This window comes from Petaurus breviceps, unplaced genomic scaffold, assembly GCF_028583685.1.
Source record: "Petaurus breviceps papuanus isolate PSGF00001 unplaced genomic scaffold, PetGlider_PUasm1.0 125, whole genome shotgun sequence".
NCBI lineage: Eukaryota > Metazoa > Chordata > Mammalia > Diprotodontia > Petauridae > Petaurus > Petaurus breviceps.
The window spans coordinates 7090329-7111616 of NW_027185653.1; the positions used below are offsets into that span (position 1 = coordinate 7090329).

General features: G+C 37.0%; 1 protein-coding gene across 1 annotated transcript in view; it reads right to left on the reverse strand.

Annotated features, from left to right (window-relative positions):
- LINGO2 (leucine rich repeat and Ig domain containing 2) overlaps positions 1-21288 on the reverse strand; it is a 1702561-nt gene that overhangs the window by 507323 nt on the left and 1173950 nt on the right. The window lies entirely within an intron of this gene.

A 21288-nucleotide genomic window follows, 5' to 3' on the forward strand; every position in this document is an offset into this window, starting at 1 on the left:
TTTGGGAAGCAAAATTAGAATTTTTCTCTGTGCTTCATCCACTTCTAGAAATTGATGATTAAATTCTAATTAATGAAATTAGTATATGCCATATTAATTAGGATGATGTTCCCTCTTTACCCAACTCACATTGAAAATTTGTTGTTGACCAATTCAGGGGAACATAGTGATGTTAAAATAATGTTAGTACATCATAAACTTTTGGTTCTAGACTAAGGGCTATGGAATTTTCTACTACTCTTTGTACAAACGTTACTTTATTTCTCTCATCGTAACTGCTAATATGTTTTTTATGGACCCCAAAGTGGAGGATCCTAGATCAAGTGCTTTTTTAAAAGAAAGAAAAAAAGGTTGAGAAAGATATTTTATTTTGACTCAGTAAGATAGAAAAGAGAGGAACCAAAGATGCAGGAAACAGATTTTTTCTCAATTATGTCCAAATTATGACAATTGTGACCAAAGTGTCATTAACATTAACATTAAGTAGAACTTACTTTATCAAAATTTCCTAACATGAAAAAGAAATTATTCTGGCTCACTCCTCCCCCACATTATGATAGCATGAATTGTATACAGCAGAGAGTTTTGCATTATTCACTGCACGTGGAAATAGTTTAAATGAAACAAAGCAAGTCTGCAGGAGGAATATTTGAAGCAGGGTCTTTCTCTCAAGGACTACTCTGAAGCATCATACCTTCACTCACAGGAAAGAGGTGTGTCACTGCTGTGTACTATACCAGGGAAACACTCAATAAATTATGTTTTACTGATTTGAATCTCCGAATGATCGGTACTATTTTTCTAATATTAATATTCTATTATATACAATTATACAGTTATGCATTCTATATGAGTAATTAAATTCTTTAAACCTCAGGGAAATAGATTGATTTAGAAGCATTGCAATCAAATGAGTATCTATAGGAACAGATATCTATCTACATAAGCCAATTTCAAGCCCTAACATGCAACTATGAAGCAGATTGAAGGAAATTATTAGAAGGGTCAAGGTTGGATATAGGGAAAATGGTCTCATTTTATTTTTTTAAGGAGTTGGTGAGAAGGGGAGATGCTCTTTCTGCTCCTCACACATTTGGATCACTAGAAATTGGACTGTGACATTTATGGAAAGCTTTCCAGTTTACAAAAGTGTTTTCTTCACAATGAATGAGAAATTCTAGGAGTGGATTATCCTATACTGTTGCATAGAATGCTTTTTGGGGAATGTTCTCCATCTCATCCAGGGCATAAATCTCTCAGTGAAGATGGAAGTCTGAATTTAGGGAAGGGGGCCATATTCCTGCTGACCCATATGTAGAAAGACGTGAAATAATCCTCTTCTGTGGTTTTTATTGTTTCTAAGGCTATGGGGAACATACAATCAGCCTGGAGGCAGGAGAAATGATTGAGAATTTTCAAGGTAGTGCATGGGAAGAAGCTGTTGGGGGGAGAAGATGGGAAAGGAATTATTATCTCTAATGGTTGATCTGATTGCTGTAGTGAAGACTTTTGGAGTTGATACATTGTGGGTACCTGTAGCTTGTCTTTGGCTCTCCGGCAGCCTCTCTGAGTTCAGGTCCTGACATAACAAGATACAGAGCAATCAGCAATATGTGCTGATCTCATCTGTAGTCAGGGCACCCTAACCCTTGGAAGTGCCAAGGCTCCCAGATTGGGTGCTGTCATGCAATTTACCCTGTTATCTTGAGACTAATCTCTGGGACTAAGGCTAAGTGCGCGGGAGTACGCAAGCTGTTCTGGTCACAGCCTCCCTGTTCTCTGATTGCCCCCCCACCTTCCCTCACGAGCTGTCCATGAGCTCTGCAAGTGCACTTTGGGGATTTAAGGGCTGAAGCGTGAGGAGGCTGAGATAGAGGGAGAGATGTAACAACACGCCTGTCCTGCCAATAAAGCCTCTTTCCATTTCCACTGACTCGACTTCTCCTTTATGAGACCACGCAGAACATGGCCAGCGTGATCACTGAGGACCTGGGAAAGGTATGACTCAGCTGGAAACCTTGGGCTCACAGCAATACATTTTGCTGAGATTTCATAGCACTTCATAAACCTTAAAGTGCTATAAAAATGTAATTAGAAACTTCTGAGATGGTAGGCTGTTGGTTCAGAGAGCAAGTTTTTTGGTCAAGTCCACCTCAGAGCCAAGAATCAAAGAGGTTATGTCACCTGCCTAGGATCAGAGAACTAATAAATGTCCAGGGTGGTGTTTGAACATATATATCTTCCTGAGTACCATTACAGCTTTCTACCTACTGTATCACACTATTTTGTTTGATTAGGTAAATTTAGGTAGTATGATCTTCAAAGGATAAATTGTTGACTGGTAACACAAGAACAGTTGCATGCAAGGATGAGCAGGAAGCAAGGATAAATTTGATTTCTCCCAGCGAAGTGAATTGGGAAGCAAGAATCAAGAGTGGTCAGTATCAGAGAGAATGGTAAGTGACATGGAACCAGGAGCAGATAAGTATATTTAGAAGGAGACAGTGGAATCTCTTTGAGAAATGCCTCTTCATAGCCTCTCATCACTCGGGGAATGACGGTTCTTAAATATTTGTATCTTGTTCTTTCTCTTTGTCTTTCTCTCTGTGTACATACATACAGCCATATATACATAGACATTTATCAAAGCAATCTGCTGTATAGAGAAAAGAAAAAAGTCAAGGGAAGAGGAATATTTAGAGTAGTTTGTTACTGCGTTGTCCAATTTAATACCTCTCTCTCTCTCTCTTAAAAAAAAAAACTAAACTAAATGTAAGAGCTATTATTCTTACAATTTCCCTTCTTGTTTGAGGCATATTAAAATATTTATGTCTGTTGCTGATTGTTGAGTTCACAATAAAATAGGAAATTTAATATAAACAAGAATAAGGGAATAGATTGGGGGGTACTCAGTGGGATCGCTATTATGGGGTGGTGGGTAGGGGAAAAATGGAGAGAAAATTTGTAACTCAAATTCTTGTGGAAATGAATGAAAATTTAACTAAAAATATAAAAAAGAATAAGGGGAGCTCTCCAAAATAATTCTGCTAAATGATGCCTTTTTGAAGTAACTTAGTATACTGTTTAAATTTGAAGGTGCATAAATCCAGACTCAGAAAATATTAGGAAGGAAAATTATGTTAGAATCCTTAGCCTCACCGTTCTATCTCTTTTCCTCCCATGTACATCAGGAGGTGGGCCTGTTTCTCTCTTAAGGTTCTAGAACCTTTTTCTTTAGATAACCTTCTTCTAGGGAAAAAAAAAAGAAAACAACAAAAGACATAATAGGGTCATTTACTGTTACTGATAAGGCTTATACTTTAGCATCAATGACTTGAATAATATTATTTTTTCTTCAGAATTTTTTTGAATTTTACTCTATCCTTTTTAGTATCAAATAAAAGAAAAAGGGATTTTCCTTAAGACTTAATGCATCATCAAGCAATAAGAGGCATTTTTGAAATTAGGGATGAACATTTCTCATCATAACAAACAAAATTATATGGATATGAGCTGTCCAGGCTGATGGGAACCCCTACACTCCCTCCTTCGGTCCTTGAAGGAGCCTCGACAACAACGGAGACATCTCACTTTTCTCAGGCAGGGTAAAGCACAGGATGACTGGGCTCTTGCCTCCACAGGACTATCACTGGATCATGGAAAGAGTGTTCCGCATTACCAAGGATCAGTTATGATTGATGGACACAGAACCTTATACAATGTCAGGACTTCCAATTTGGATGGCCCTAGGTACTAATTGCCCTAGTGTTGATTTGTGCTTCGTCCCTTTCCTTGCCTCAAAAATCTCATGTTGCCAAGAATTCAAAGTTAATTTTCACCACACCCCCCTTTTTTTTTTACCATACTGTTGACCATATGACCTGTGTCAAAGCCTTCCACTAGAAAACCTTTGCTTAATGTGATTCCCAGTCAGGTAGACAAGCCAGCATTCAGAATGAATACTTCCTCAAACCCCTGGAGTCCAGGAAAGAGAGATAACTTATAAAGACCTCCCAGTTGCATGGTTGAAAGAAGAAACAGGTAAATGCAACTCTTGCTGCTGAGTGGTTATCCATTTCCCTTTTTATCTTCTATAAACTATATGATATTACTGACCATTTCTTTTCACTTTATACCCTTTCCTCCTTGGAGCTCAGAGACAGGATACTCTGATTTCCTGCTCTGTGTACATTTCATCTTTTCTCTTAGCAGCCCCTGAAGGTTATTTTTCTTGAAGGTACCTTTTCTCTCCTCACTTTCTCTCCTTTGACAAGTTCATGACTGTGAAAGTGTATATACACACACATATGTACATATGTGTATATGTAAATATATATATATATATATATATACAGATTCATGTGCACAAGTCAAAACCTCTCAAAATTTTTATTTTATAACATTAAAATTGTATATTTTGTCTGTCATTTCAATACTATCTCTACTTTAGTTAAGAATTTTCTCTCATCACAATTAAACAAGATACTTTCTTCCCTTCTCTAATTTATTTTTAATAGTTTTTTTAAAAGTACATACAGCCTATGCCTTCCTACTTCTCTCTCTCTCTCTCTCTCTCTCTCTCTCTCTCTCTCTCTCTCTCTCTCTCTCTCTCTCTCTCACTCCATCCCTCCTTCTCTCCATTCCAAATCATCCTTTAAAATCCAACTTAAATATACCTTTCCTTTTCCTATCCAGACCTGTTGTTTCTTTAGCCTAGGTAACTGCCAATGTCGGAATCTTCACTGACGTTGATGGCCAACTCATACTCTTAAAGAGTATCTGGTGACATGCCAATGCATTTATTAAGTGATATCTATCTATCTATCTATCTACACACACATATTGTATATATTGACATGTAATTTAATAAAAATGCTTATGCTATTAGAGAACATTTTTTTACAGATAGCAATTGGAGACTAGAGAATGTAGAAGAGAATGGCTTTAAACATGGTTTGACTGTGTAAAAGTAACAGTAATTATAGTCATTTATATGGACTGCTTACCCTTTATATATAACTACAAAGCAGCATAATGATGGATGGTTATATCAATCATTAAATGGATCAGATTAACTTGTATGGGTATGAGTGTGTTGTAGAATAATACTAATCAAGAATTTTTTTTGAGAAAATGACACAAAAATTATATGCAATAAAACCATGAAAAGACAGACTAAAAACTAATTGGAAATTAAACAATTTAATCCTAAAGAATGAGTGGGTCAAGGCCCCAGTCACTGAGCAGCCACCGAGGACTCAGCAGCCTCCCCATAGAGTGCCCTCACTTCCCAACGCTCCATCCCCCCCACCTGCCTTCTCCCAACACCACCTTCCACAGGCCGTTTCCACCGAGGAAAAGGAATCGTATCGTATGTCCGCTATCCAGAACCTCCACTCTTTCGACCCCTTTGCTGATGCAAGTAAGGGTGATGACCTGCTTCCTGCTGGGACTGATGATTATATCCATATAAGGATTCAACAGAGAAAAGGCAGGAAGACCCTCACTACTGTGCAGGGGATCACTGATGATTACCGTGTTTCCCCGATAATAAGACACTGTCTTATTAATTTTTTTGGACAGAAAAACACCAGAGGGCTTATTTTCAGGGGAGGGCTTCTTTTAATGAACATTGACAGCAATTTTAATAAACAGGTAAATGTGAACAAAAAAATGTACCTTTATTTAATAATGAATTCAATAAAGAACAGGATGACACGCTCACTGCTGTAGCTCTGATTGGATGCAGCTCGGAGCGCAGCATGCGTTTTAGGGGGGAAGGCGACGGTGCATACAGAGGGTACATGTAATGTAGCATGTAGCGCAGGGGATCACCTTCACTACAGTAGCAATCTCAATAGGGTTTATTTTCAGGGGAGGGCTTATTTTAGAGGAATCTTACACAGTAAGGGGAGGGCTTATTTTCGGGATAGGTCTTATTATCGGGGAAACACGGTACGATAAAAAGAAACTAGTGAAAGCATTCAAGAAGAAATTTGCCTGCAATGGTACTGTAATTGAGCATCCAGAATATGGAGAAGTAATTCAGCTACGGGGTGACCAGAGCAAGAACATATGCCAGTTCCTCATTGAGATTTGACTGGCTAAGAATGACCAGCTGAAGGTTTATGGGTTTTAAGTGCTTCTGGCTCGCTGAAGCTTAAGTGAGGATTTCCTTGCAATGAGTAGAAAAATTCCTTTTTGTCCCTTGTCATAAGTTTAAAAACCTCACAGCTTGTATAATGTAACCATTTGTGGTCCGCTGTTTAACTTGGACTAGTGTAACTCATTCATGTAATAAACTGAAAAGAGCCATAAAAAAAATGAGTGGGTCAAACAAAAAATTATATACACAATCAGTAATTTCATACGACAGAATAACAATAATGAGACAACATAGCAAAATATGTGGGATGAAGCAAAGGCAGTACTTAGGGAAAATTTTATATCCCTGAGAGCATACATGAATAAATTAGAGAAAAGGGAGATCAATGAATTAAGTATGCAATTGAAAAAGCTAGAAAAAGAACAAATTGAAAATGCCCAATTAAATACTAAATTAGAAATACTGAAAACCAAAGGAGAGATTAATAAAATTGAAATTAAGAAAACTAATGAATTAATAAATAAAATCAAGAGCTGGTTTTCTGAAAAAAAAAACAAGAAAACTGATAGACCCTTAGTCAATATGATAAACAAAAAGAAAGAAGAAAATCAAATTATGTGTATCAAAAATGATAAGGGTAAGTCTACCTCCAATGAAGAGAAAACTAAAACAATAATTAGGAATTATTTCTCCCAAGTTTATGTACATAAATTTGACAATTTTAGTGAAATGGATGAATATTTACAAAAATACAAGTTGCCCAGAAGTAAATTACTTAAATAACCCCATCTCAGAAAAAGAAATCAAACAAGCCATCAGTGAACTCCCTAGGAAAAAAAAAATCTCTAGGGCCAGATGGATTTACTAGTGAATTCTATCAAACATTTAAAGAATAATTGATTCTAATACTGTACAAACTATTTAGGAAAATTAGTGAAAATGGAGTACTACCAAATTCTTTTTATGACACAAATATGGTACTGATACATAAGTCAGGAAGAGATAAAACAGAGAAAGAAAATTATTGACCAATTTTCCTCTTGAATATAGATGCAAAAATTTTAAATAAAATATTAGGAAAATGACTACAGCATCTTATCAAAAGAACAATACACTTTGATCAGGTAGGATTTATTCCAGGAATGAAAGGATGGATTCATATTAGGAAAACCATCAGTATAATTCATCATTTCAACAATAAAACTAGCAGAAACGACATGATTATCTCAATAGATGCAGAAAAGGCTTTTGACAAAATGCAACATCCATTCCTGTTAAAAACACTAGAAAGCATAGGAATAAATGGAGCCTTCCTTAAAACAATAGGTAGCATCTATTTAAAGCCATCAGCAAGTATTATATATAATGGGGAGAAGCTAGAAGCATTTCCAATAAGATCAGGGGTGAAACAAGGGTGTCCACTATCACCCGTCTTATTCAATGTGGTACTGGGAATATTAGCAGTAGCAATTAGAGAAGAATAAGACATCAAAGGAATCAAATTAGGCAAAGAAGAGACCAAGCTATCACTCTTTGCAGATGATATAATGACATACTTAGAATCCTAGAGAATCAAGTAAAAAAAAAACTACTTGAGACAATAAATAAATTTGGCAAAGTTGCAGGATATAAAATAAGCCCACATAAATCCTCGGAATTCCTGTATATTTCTAATGAAATTCAACAGCAAGAGATAGAAAGAGAAATCCCATTTAAAGTTACTGTAGACATTATAAAATATTTGGGAATCTATCTGCCAAAACAAACCCAGGACCTATTTTATCCCAACTACAAAACACTTTTTACACAAATAAAGTCAGATCAAACTAATTGGAAAAATATCAATTGTTCATGGCTGGGTCAAGCTAATATAATAAAAAAAGACAATTTTACCAAATTCAATTATATATTTAGTGCCATACCAATCAATTTACCAAAAAAAACTACTTTACTGAGCTACAAAAATAGTGACAAAATTTATTTGGAAGAACAAACAGTCCAGAATATCAAGGGAATTAATGAAAAGAAATGCTAGGGAAGGTGGACTAGCTATACCAGATTTTAATCTGTATTATAAAGCAGTACTCATCAAAACTACTTGGTACTGACTGAGGAATAGAGTAGTAGATCAATGGAATAGATTGGGCACAAGAGACTCAACAGTCAATGACTATAGTAATCTATTGTTTTATAAACCCAAAGACCCCAGTTTCTGGAATGAGAACTCACTACTTGACAAAAACTGCTGGGGAAACTGGAATATAGTATGGTAGAAACTGGGCATAGACCATTATCTAACACCATATACCAAAATCAAGTTTAAATGTGTGCATGATCAACCTAAAATAAAGGTTGATATTATAAGCAATCTCGGAAAGCAAGGGATTGTTTACCTGTCAGATTTGGGGAGAGGGAAAGACTTTAGGACCAAACAAGAATTAGAGAGCATTATAAAATGCAAAATGGATAATTTTGATTACATTAAATTGAAATGCTTCTGTACAAACAAAGCCAATGTAACCAAGATTAAGAAGGAGGTGGGAAATTGGGAAAGAATTTTTACAACCTATGTCTCTGATAAAGGACTCATTTCTAAAATATACAGAGAACTGAGTCAAATCTGTAAGAATACAAGTCATTCCCCAATTGATAAATGGTGAAAGGATATGAACAGGCAGTTTTCAGAGGAAGAAATTAAAGATATCTATAAGCATATGAAGAAATGCTCTAAATCACTATTGATTAGAGAAATGCAAATCAAAACAACACTGAGGTACCACATCTTACCAGTTAGACTAGCTAAGATGACAAAACAGGAAAATGACAAATGCTGGAGAGGATGTGGGCAAATTGGAACACTAATGTAGTTGTTAACTGATCCAACCTTTCTGGAGAGTAATCTGTAATTATGCCCAAAGGGCTATAAATAATTTCACACACTTTGACCCAGCAATATCTCTTCTAGGGTTATATCCCAAAGAGATCATAGAAGTGGGATGAAGACCCATATGTACAAATATATTTATAGCAGCTCTTTTTGTGGTGGCAAATAATTGTAAATTAAGGGGGTGCCCATCAATTGGGGAATGGCTGAAAAAGTTGTGGTATATGCATGTAATGGAATACTATTGTGCTATAAGACACGAAGTGCAGATGGACTTCATATTTACCTAGAGAGGCTTATATGAATCGATGCTGATTGAGAAGAGTAGAACCAGGAGAAATTTGTACACAATTACTGACCCAAGGTATGTGTGAAGACCAACTTTGATAGACTGGACTGTTCTCAGCAATGCAGTGATATAAGTCAATCCCAAAAGACTCATGGTGGAAAGAGATGTCTACATCCTGAGAAAGAACTAGAAAGAACTGAGTATGAATTCAGATTGAAGCAAACTATCTGATCTTTTTCTTTTTCTTGTTTGATTTTGTTTCCTCTTTCCCATTGTTCATTCCATCTGATACAATCTATCCTTATAGACTAATGTCTAATGTGAAAGTATTTGCCGATCCTATACTTGATTTTATACCATCATGGGGGTGGTGCAAGGGAGGGAGAGAGAGAAAATTTGAAACTCAAGGAATGGTGGAATTGAATATTATAAAATAAAAGTAAACAAATAAATTAATAAAGACATAAAAAAGAAGAAAAAAAAGATTTGTTTTGCAAAACTTCGACTTAGATAAAAGGCCCCACCCAAGGACCTTGAAGACCACATGTGAACTGTAGTCCACAGGTTCCCCCCTCCTGATAGATTGTTGGAGGGAGCACAGATATAGCCATTTTTGACCTAATATTTCTCTTTTATTTGTTTATACTACTATAATCTTGTATAACCCAGCTTTTCTCTCCTGGTAACCTGATCTATTATTTTCATTTAATTATCATCTCTATGAACATGTTTGCTCTATGCATTCATCTATCTCTTTATATCTCTATCTCTTTCTTCTCTCATTTCCTACACCTTCTCACCTACAGATCCTGTAGGCATCTCAAATTTACACATCGTAACAGAACTCAGCAGTTCCCTTTGGCCCAAGCTTACCCTTCTTTCACATTTCTACCGAATGTATCACCATCCTTATACTTTCCCAAGTTCTCCACTTTGGCACTTCTTCATTGTACACATTCAATAAGTTGCCAAATCTAGTCTAGTTCCTCAACTTCTCTTGCATGTGACACCAAAACAAAAGCAATCCTCTTCATTTAAACAGATCAATGCCGAGGTCTTCTTACTTGCTGTCACTGCATCACTCTCTCCCCTAGCCAATCTGTCTTCCACATAACCCCTGAGATGATTGAAAGCACAGACTTATTCATTCCAGTAGCTACCTATTACATCTAGGATCAAATGCATGCTCATCTGGTATTTAAAGCCCTTCTCAACTGAGCTCTAATCTGCCATTCCAGTCAAATGTTATCCTGCTTCTCATCAATCCAATTCATTGAATAATCTAATCCAATGAACATTTTTAAGAGCCAGTGACATGCCAGACACAGTGCTAAGCACAAAGACATAATGAAAAGAAAGACAGTCCCTGCCCTCAATGAGTTTACATTCTAAAGTGGAAGACAACATACAAATGAGGCAGGAAAGTTAGGAAAGGGGGCACTAGGGGACATTTTATTCCATGGTATTGAAACCAGGCAGGGCAGCAGATGCAAAGTGGGATTATGTAAGAGTATGGTTTTGGCCTTCTATTAAGGAAGGCATTGGGAGGAGCTTGATATTCTGCCCTCCAGCTCTCCAAACAAAGGAGAGAGGAAAGAGGCTGAGGGAGGCAGAGTCAATGAAGTCTTGAGTTGGTGTTGAGCTTAGATATGGTAAGTTTATCCAAGGAGGGGCATCTTGTTCCAAGGAATTGAAAGTAGACAGGGCATCATTTGCAAAGTGAAGTCAACATAATCCATCTTTCCATTTCTATATTATATAACCTACTTCAAATACTGTATTGCCAACAAAACTGGCCTCATTGTTCTTCACATACAACACTCTACCCTCTTGGCTTTAAGCCTATGAAGGCCCTATATGTATTCCTTCCTTAAATCTTCTTAATTTTTTTTTAGTTTTTCTTCAAAATTCAGCTCATTCATAACCTCCTACATAAAGCTGTAATATGAAGCAAAGAAGGATTTAGCACCTTGTTTCAATTCAAGTGACTTTCACCCTCATCTGTAATTATATCAAGTCTTTGCTAAGAAACAGAACATGTGAAGCCCACAGTGGTAAGGACTTGCCAAGAACTGGAACAGGTGTAAGAGGTGGGTGGAACAGGAAGGAGCTAATGACACATAAAAAGCTCTAGCACAGCTGGCTGAGAACTGGGAGGATATATGGCTGTGTCACTGACACTGTGTTTGCCTGTGTTGATGTTACTTTGTCAGACCCGTCTGCTGATAGAGGATGTGGCTTCTGTTACAGAAGCCCTGGGACCTTACTGCTGGTTCAGAAGCTCTGAAAGAGGACTCTCTTGTTGTCTGTTTACAGAAGCCCTGAAGGAGAGTTTTACTGATGTTTTCAGAGGTCCTGGGACTTTAGTGATGATTGGTGTTGATTTCTCAGACCCTGTTTGTGGGTCTGTGTTGATTTTATAAGCAGAAAGTGAATTGATGATGGTGCCAACAATGTGTGCAGCTGTGGTTCTATTAAGCTTTATCTTCCAAGAAAGAAAAACTGCAAAGGGCTTGAGGTGGACTTGAGCTTCATTATGGAATGGGAACTGGATGAGAAACTGGATGAGGAGCTGGATCAGGAGCTGAGAAGTGCCTACCTGTAAATGCAGGTGATGGTTGAGGAAATTCAGGCAAGAGCTGGTAGCATGGAAGAAGAACCACGGAATTAAGGAGTCAGCTTTGAAGCAAGTTGAAAGGACCTTTCCTTGGTTACTTAGTGCTTACTGACAAGATCATGATTTACTATGACTTAGAGGTGGGAGAGCTTTGTACTTTGAAATTTGTTCCCCTTAAGGGTGATTGAATTAAGGATGATTGAAAGCTAGTTTCCAATCAAGATGAAAGAAGATTTTCTGACTGATGACATTAAGACAATGTGACCTAGGGGTGGGAGACCTTTGTACTTTATATCCCTTAAGGATGATTTTTCCCTAAGGACTTACTGAATGATATATTTTGTTTAAAACTATGTGGCTACTTTAGTGATAAGTTTTGTTATATCAATCATTGTAAATGCTTTACTTTGATTTCTGTGAAAGTTTTGCTTTAGTTTATTGCTGAATATATGAGTTGACTATACTATGTGATCAGAACGTTAAAGCTATTCACAGCAGCAGTCCTCTGGAAAGCTACTGACGCTTGGCCTTACAAAAGCCACCCTAGTCTTCAGGCATTTCTACATTCATTCATTTAGCAAACATTTATTCTCATATGAAAGTCCCTACACCAATGTTTGGAATAGATAAAGAAGTTATCTCATTGTTTCTTTCCTTGTATAGTTGACTAGGTTGAGTAAGACATATATTAACCTTCGTTGAAAAAAATGTTCGGTATTCTGAGGGGGTAAAAACCTTCCTTAGATTGATTTTTTCATTTAGAAAACATTTATCAACTACATACTACACATATGGCATTGTCATAGCTGTTATAAGGGTTAAAATGAATAGGATCAGATTCATGCATTAAGACATAAGTGTAGGATTAACTACAGTCTTGGAAGGATGGGATAAATGTGATAAAATTTTGTCAAAGTGTTAGAGGGATAAATTTCTTCAGAAGAAGGACTTTATAAGAGAAGAATTTATTCAAAGATTTCATTCAATAGAGAAGATTACTGCAAAAATTGTTTTAATGGATAAAACTTGTCAAAGACATAGGAGAGGGAGGGATTTATAGTTGAAAAGGAAGGCAGCATTTGATCAGGAATCATGGGGAAGAGTTCACTTTGAATAGAACTTAAGCCAGCTGTCAGGAAGAAGTGGAACATGAAAAAGAAAGGAAAGAGGCACTGAGGGAAGACTGTAGTGGCCCTGGGGGAATCTAGACTTCAGTCACAGTGAGACATTAAGAACATCTGAGGACCTTACAATTAAAGCTTTCTGCATAATCTGTAATATTTCAAAGTAAACAAACAAGATTTTATGAGGGTACTTGATTTTGAAAAATATCTAATACCTTTAAAATGCAAAAAATTCTTATTATGTTTAATTGGTTACTCTGATAATTTAAATCATATTTTAAGGATCTTAAAATAAAGTATTAATGCCTTTCTATTTTTATTTTTGGAACAAAGCAAGAGACATTCCCAGAGTCACACAGATAGTAAGGGTGTGTAGTCAGATTTGTTCTCAGGCCTTCCCACACTCCAGGTCCAGTGCACTGTCCACTGTGCCTTCTTGATGCCCAAGGAATTTTTGAAAGGTAAGCAATAATTGAAGGGACTTTCCCTAAGCACAATATAATATAAATCTTGCATAACAATGATGAAAATACCAGGCGCCCTATTTGAAGGAATAGCTTATGCAGAAGAGATGTAATCAGTGTGGAGCCTGCAAATGGGGCCCAAAGAAGCTGGGTTAAGTCACAACTTGATTCTAGATAAGGAGAGTATAGAGGCTTTAACTGCTGAGAATGCTTACCAACTGCAGCATACGTTTTGCCTAGAAGAGGATATGGACTGAGAAGCTCCATCTCCAAGGTTTCTGCAATGGAAGAGTTGTGGGCCAAAATAAAGAGTAGTTAGCACATACACAAATAGTTTTAAACCAGGAAGTCATGCCCTTTTGCCCACTTTTAACCAAAATCAATCAAAGAAACAGATGTTCCTTTTTGCAAAAAAAAAATAATCACAGCTTTGTTTTGTGGTGGTAAAAAGCATATTAATAGGATGTCTGTTATTTGAGGAATGGCTGAATAAGTCATAGAGGATGAATGTGAGGGTTTACTATTATGTTCTAAGAAATGAAACATAGGTAGTTTCAAAAAGACATGGAAAAACATAGTAGCAGGACCAGAACAACTTAAAACATGAGTATCTTTAAGAAGAACAATGTTGAAGACTTTTGTAATGTTTGAAAAATGAAATAAGCAGAACAAAGAAAAGAATTTATGCAATAACACTGCTGTAAAAACATCTTTGAAATAACTATCATCATTTCCAGAGGACCTATGATGAAATATGGCATCTATTAGAGATGTTCTGGGTTTGTAGTATAGGAGATGCTTATATATAAGGCATATAATTTTACAATATATAATATAGTATATGTGAAACATATATTACACATTATTACACATACAAAATACATATACAAACATCATTGAGGGACTTTTTTTTTGCTTGAGCATGCATATTTGTTGTAAGAAATGTTCTTTATTATTTTTTCCAGTGAGGTGAAGGATGGAAAGGAGAAAAATATATTTCTGTTAATTTTTTTTAAAATAGAGAGGTGGGGCAGTTCTATAGATTTGAAATATTCAATGCACTTTCATATGAGGTCACTATATTTTTAGTTTTATGTAACTGTTTTACGTCATTAAAAGAGATCTCACATGAAGTAGGAGTAATATAAATGTTTAAAATATAAAAACAATAACCGCAAAACCCCCCCAAAAAATAAAACTTAAAAAAAAAAGCCAGGATGTCCCCTAGTGGAAATCAGTTTGGCTTCTTTGTGTCTTTTGCTTCATTCTCATTAATGCTGAGTACATAGATATTTTTTAAATATGGCTACTGGGCTCTGTTCATTCTGAGTATTAAGGAGTTACTTAAGATTTTTAAGCAGAGGATCATAGATTTAGATCTGAAAGAGACTTCAGAAGTTATCTATAGACATAATAGCAGTCATGTTTTAGAAAGGTGAGCCAGACATTGGTGTTCATAGAAACCAATGGTGAGACAGCAATTGTTCAGAGATTATATAACTTTGACAATGATAGTGGAATTTGGAATGAAATGGAAAGGACACTTTTCCCATACTTGTTTAAGCTTCTGTAAATCAGGGTTATTTATGGTTTGATTATGTAAATACACCTAGGAATTATGAATTGTGGTACTACTTTTTGTTTTATATTTATATATATATATATATATATATATATATATATATATATTCACACACACACGCACATGCACAGAGCTATTTATATGTAACTGTACTTGTTTGTATATGGGAATGATCAAGAAGGGAAAAAGTGCTAATAATAGGCTTCAATAATATAACTGTAGTGTTCAGAATAAAGAATTTAATCATCTTAGTAACTTATCTTCTGGCCAGATCACACCTGAAATAACATGTTCAATTTTCTCATTCTGCTTGCTCCTAGTCAAAAGTGTGCCATCTTTTCATGAACTTACTTTATATCTATTTCTGTATTTACTTATCTTTTTTTTAATTAACTTCTGATTTACATCATTTGTTTCCGCCAGGTTTTGAGTTACAAATTTTCTCCTCATTTTTCCCCTACCCACCGCCCCAAAATAGCAGTCCCACAGGATATATCCTCACCTCCAATCTGGTATCTCCCATATTTTCTCCAATACCGCTTTCGACTTTTCCATGGATCTCTATGCCTCAACACTTATATATCTTATTTCTCAATTACATGTAAGATGGTATTAATCATACTGTATATATATATATATATACACACACAGACACACACACATATACATATATATTTGAATATTTGATTTTAAAACTTTCAATTCCAGATTCATTCCCTTCTTCCCTTGTCACACACACTTACTGGGAAGATAAGCAATTCAGTATAGGTTACACATGTGTGGCTAAGGCAAAACAATAACATAGCAGATATATTGTAAAAGAATGACTATATTTCCCTCCCTCCTATCCCACGTCCCATCTGTTTTATTCCCTACTTTGATCTCATCCCTTTTCAAAAGCGGGTGCTTCCAACTTCCCTCCCCCCCAGCCTGCCCTCCCTTCCATCATACCCCCTATCATCCCCTTTCCCCCCTACTCTCATGGAGGGTGAGATACCATATTTAGTGTATATTTCACTCCCTCCTCAAGCCAAATTCAACGGGAATAAGGTTGACCCATTCACTTTTGCCTTCCTATTCTTCCCCTCCATTGTAACCATTTCCCCTTGCCTCTTCTGTATGAGATAGTTTACCCCAATCTGTCTCTCCCCATCTCCTCTCATTATATTCCTCTCACCTCTTAATTTCACCTTTTAAGTATCATCCCTTCCTGTTAAATTGGTCCTGTGCCCTCTATCTATGTATACCTGTAAACATGTATACACACATTCACATATGTATTCATATGCCCATATACCCTCATATATATATATATATATATATATACACATACATATATATGTATTTCTAATCCCTTCAACTACTGAGAAAAGTTTTATAAGTTACAATTATTGTTTTTCCATGTAGAAATGTTAATAGTTCAACTCTGATAAGTTCCTTATGATTTCTTTTTCCTGTTAACCTTCTCATGCTTCTTTTGCTTCTTGTATCTGATGTCAAATTTTCTATTCAACTCTGTTTTTTTCAGCAAGAATGCTTGAAAGTTCTCTATTCCACTGAATGACCATATTTTCCCCTGAAACATGATACTAAGTTTTGCTGGCTAGGGGGCTCTTGGTTTTAATCCCAGCTCCTTTGCCCTCTGGAATATCATATTCCAAGCCCATCAATCCCTCAGTGTAGAAGCTGCCAGATCCTGGGTTATCCTGGTTGTGCTACCACAATATTCAAATTTTTTCTTCCTGGGTGCTTGTAATATTCTCTCCTTAATCTGGGAATTCTGGAACCTGGCTATAATATTCCTAGGAGTTTTCTTTTGGGGATCCTTTTCAGGCTGTATCGGTGGATTCTTTCCACCTCTATTTTGCCTTCTGGTACTGAAACATCAGGGCAGTTTTCTTTGAGAACTTCCTGGAGGATGATTTCTATGTTCTTTCTTTGGTCATGGCTTTCAGGTAGTCCAATAATTTTTAAATTATCTCTCCTGGATCTATTTTCCAGGTCAGTGGTTTTTCCCATGAGATATTTCACATTGCCTTCTATTCTTTCCTTTGTTTGGATCTGTTTAATAGTATCTTGATTTCTCATGAAGTCATTAGCTTCCATTTGCTCCAATCTAATTCTGTAGCAATGATTCTCCTCATTGAGCTTTTGAGATTCTTTTTCCATCTGGCAAATTTGGCTTTTGAAGGCATTCTTCTCCTCATTGCCTTTTTGGGCCTCCTTTGCCATTTGAGTCAGTCTGTTTTTTAAGGTATTATTTTCCGCAGTCAGGCTGTTGACTCTCATTTCATAATTTTTTTGCATTGTTCTCATTTCTCTTCCCAGTTTTTCCTCTACTTCTCTTATCTGCTTCTTAAGGTCCTCTATGGCCTGTAACCAGCTTGTATTTTCCTTTGAAGCTTTTGGTGCAGGAGTTCTGACTTCTCTCCTTTCCTCCTGTTCCATACTTTGCTCCTATTTGTCCCCAAAATAGGAGTGTAACATTGGAATCTTCTGTCTGCTTTGTTTCTTTTGCCTGCTCATTTTGCCACTCAATTACTTGACTTATGGGCTTTTTGCCATAGCAGGACTCTGCCACCGGACAGGGGAGCTTCATCCCAAACGCTGGGGTTTTCTCAGCTGCTGGAGGTATTACATGGGTGCCCTCTCTGAGGTCTCCACACACTCTGGCAAGCTGGACACACACCCCAGGATCTCCACCCTAGACTGCAATCCAGATCCAAGCAGGTTAAAGCAAGAGTGATTACCCCTCAGACTGGTGCTTGGTCCCCCTACACTCTACAGGCCAGGAGCTGAAGCTGCCACGTGATGCTGGCTGTGCTGGTGTCTCAGTGGCTTTTCGCCCTGAGGGTAAAAGACACTCACTCAAACTTACTGGTCCCAAAGTCCAGACTGCACTGGCCTCTCACCTTGTCCTTTGCATCTATGTATTGATAAATCTGGAAACGGCCACAGCTGCTGCTGATCTGGAGTCCCTCTGGCTGGCGGCTGGTCAGGCCCACCCTGGGGCTAAAGCCTCGGCGTGGGACTGGGCTCGGCTCCCAGAGCACTGCGCTGGCCGATTCCTGCTGGCCTGCCAAGCTATTCTCAGCTGGAGGTTAGCTTCTCTGTGTCATTTTGTGGGTTCTGCAGCTCCAAAGTTTGTTTAGAGTCCCCTTTTTACATGGATTGGGGAGGGTGGAAGCCAGAGCCACGGGAAGGTCATGCTTCTACTCTGCCATCTTGGCTCTGCCCCCTGTATTTACTTATCTTGGCATATGCTTTTTCTCCTCAGTAGAATATAAAGCCCTGGAGGGAAGGGGCTGTTTCCTTTTCAGTCAGATATTTCTCCTTCTTAGTGTGGTAGAAATGTAATTTAATTGCTTTCTCAAATGATCTGAGTTTAATCAGTAACCTTGTTTTCACTTGTGCAACTGCACACATTTATGGCTATGCACAGAAAAGAACAAAGTGAGAGGTGTGGTGCATGCAAGTTTGTGGAGTGGTTGGTATCTTCCTAGGCATCTCACTGGTCTTTTACATCCTACCGTTTTAAGGTAAGGAACTCCCTTGCTCATTCATCGCACATTTTTTTTTTTATCATTTGCCTTTAAAAATAAAGTTATATGTTACAACTCTATTCCCAAAGTGTAGTGTAAGGCCTTTGGGCTCTAAGTCCAAATGTGTAGTCAGTGATATGGGTTATTGAGAAAATAAAGATGTTATATAAATTTTGTAGCAGAAAGTCTATAGCTGTTGTTGGCCTAAGTGACCAAGTGGCTAGAGTCACTAAGGCTGCCAATCCCATCATTCATTGCAGTCTCAAAGTTAAGTTTCACTTCCCCCTGTCTTGCTCCCATCTCCAAGACTCTTAAGTATCTCAAATAGCATACAAAGCAATGGTCACTGATAAATTATTCTGGTGTGTTCTTCATGATCTCCAAGGCCTTTTATGTCATTGTAAGAGATCTCACATGAAGTAGGAGTAATAGAAATGTTTAAACTGTAAAAACAATAACCACAAAACCCCCAAGTAAAATAAAACAAAACAAAAAAAGAGGTGATGTTGAGATCTCACCAATCTTGGCATCTTCTGATAGCAGTGACTAAACTCCCAGCAACCTCTCCCTTGGTTTTCAGAGCCAAGAGAGAGAGGATGCTCACATACAGCCATCTCAACACAGTAGAAAGTGAGAAAGGCAAAAGAAAAGAAAGTAAAAGAAAGTGTTTTAGTTGTGAGAATTTTGTTTATTGTACAGCATTTCTTATGATCTATGAAAAGTGAACGCTCTCTGACATCAATGTGATTATTTTCATTGAGAAATTGGCACCAGAATTCACAGAATTCCAGATAATTGCTAGTAAGAAAAAAATGTTAACATGTTATCAATTTTATTTTGTGTACAGCACTTTGTGGGTTATTCCATGGGTACTAGGTCCAAAAGGGCCTATTATCAGAATTAATGTTTTGTTATAAAGAATTTTATGTAAAAAGTGCATTTTCAGTAATCTCTAGCAAAAGATCACAGCTTTTAGTGGTCATAGGATTGTAATCCTCTATTTCCCATACATTCAATGTATTGACATTAGTGTTTTGTATTTTCATACATTTTCTTGAAATATTACCTCTGTAAAAGCTGAAGATTGAGTACGTGTATGGATGTATTATATGTATATATTCATATGTTTATACACACACATATGTGAACACATCAAATCTCTTTGCTCATGTATATATCACATTTATTCCCACTAACATAGACATCAACTTAGTTCACACCTTCATCACCTCTTGCCTGAACTATTTTAATGAGTTTGCAATATGACTCCCTGATTCAACACTCTCCCCACTCTAAACCTATCTAGCTGTCAATTTATAAACTACAGCCACTCCCTATTGCCAGTAAGATAAAACATAGGCTCTTTAGATTGAATCTTAAAGACCATTACAGTCTGGCTATAGCACATCTTTCCACCTTCTTTACACATTGTTGAACTTCCTGCACTCAATGGCTTCCATCTCCATATCTTTGTATTGACCATTCCCCATTCCTCAAATCCCCTCTCTCCTCATAATAGAAGTCATTGCTATCTTTAAGAATAAGCTCAAGGACTATCTCCTACATAAATCCTTTCCTTATCCCTTCACACCAATAGCTAGTTACCTCCTTTCTCTAACTACCTGGTATGTATTTTGTGTTTAATGGAATGCAAACTATTTACTATAAAAACTGTTTCATTTTTGTCTTTGTGCCCCAAGCATGAACCATAATGTCTAGTGTATAGGTGCTTCATAAAATACATGATTCTTGATTATTTTATTCATAGGAATGTTCAGTTCTGAGATAACTGAAAATATAATGTAATTGGGACTTACAAAGCTGGCCTCCCTGAATTGAACCTTCCATGTGTGCTAGCTTGGTATTTGGTAGATCTCAGGAAGATGAAGCCCTTGATCTTGTCCAGCACTGTTTTTTTTTTTTTTGACATAGCATGCTTTAGGTGATTGAACATCCATGTCAGGATGGACATGCCTATATCCACCTAATGGTGATCTTATGAGTTGAAGAAGCCCATGAAGATGATGGTTGGCAGGGGAAATTGTTGTATTAAACTAGAAGTTCACTGAGAGGAGAAAGAGCAAATGGTCTAACATACCTGGATAGTAGATATGAGCAGTGCCTATTCACCATCTGGAAAAGAGCTTTATGTTCTAGTAAATTTAATCTGTCAATCTCCCTGGAGACAATAACAGCTGACAACTTGTTATTTAATTTTTTTGGATGTTATTTGGTTAATGCATGCATGTAAATATTGTGCATTTATTTCTTTTGTATGTAGGAATTAAATATGCATTAAACACCTGATTTATATTGAACCTTGAGTCTTTCCTTTCCCTCCACCCTCTTGGGGAGATCACAGATATGAAATAAATTTTACTCTTTATGTAAATCATCCAAAAGTCGATGAGTTATAGAATAGTGAGCCAAAGATTGTGAGAAAAGAAAGTGTCATGCAATTTATTAGGGACACGGCATTCCCAGGACAGAAGCTGATCTGTCCTTGTGAGTAGGTCCAGAGTTGACTCAAGCCAGAGAGAGAGAGAGAGAATAGAGAGAGAAGAGAGAGAGAGAGAGAGAGAGAGAGAGAGAGAGAGAGAGAGAGAGAGAGAGAGACAGAGAGACAGAGAGACAGAGACAGAGAGAGACAGAGAGAGAGAGAGACAGAGAGAGAGACAGA